Raw genomic sequence first — 525 nt, forward strand, 5'->3', positions numbered from 1 at the left:
ATAATCTAACATATAATTAACACGAATATTAGCTATGGCCCCTCCACCTCTCGACTGTAGAAACAATACATACTAACACAAAATAGAATGAACTATCGGAACATTTCGTTTCAGTTAAATTTCAAAGAGAAATCATTCATTACATGGACAAACATTGTAAACCAAGTCCTTGCATGATCGGTACAGCTGCGCACTAGAGGAAATTGTGGACCGATTGGCATATATGTGGAGGAACATGAACAGAGGAACTTTTCGGCAAAGGTGCCTAACCAGGTACCGTTGGGGATAAGATCATCATCGTATATTTGAAGATGGACACATCATACAGACATATACTTTGCATCTCGTATCTAAATAGTATCTCTGCTCTTTTGTGATGATGGATGGCCTTTTATCATGTGTATCGTCTTCTCTCAAAGATCTACTTTTCCTCTGGCCAAAGATTCATCGGCTAGCTGGTGACTGAAATGTACATGGTTTTGGGTGTTGGGGACCAGAGCATTTGTGTATGTGTGGTGCATGTGC

The sequence above is a fragment of the Triticum aestivum genome, chromosome 7D (genome assembly GCF_018294505.1).
Source record: "Triticum aestivum cultivar Chinese Spring chromosome 7D, IWGSC CS RefSeq v2.1, whole genome shotgun sequence".
In the NCBI taxonomy this organism is placed as follows: Eukaryota; Viridiplantae; Streptophyta; class Magnoliopsida; order Poales; family Poaceae; genus Triticum; species Triticum aestivum.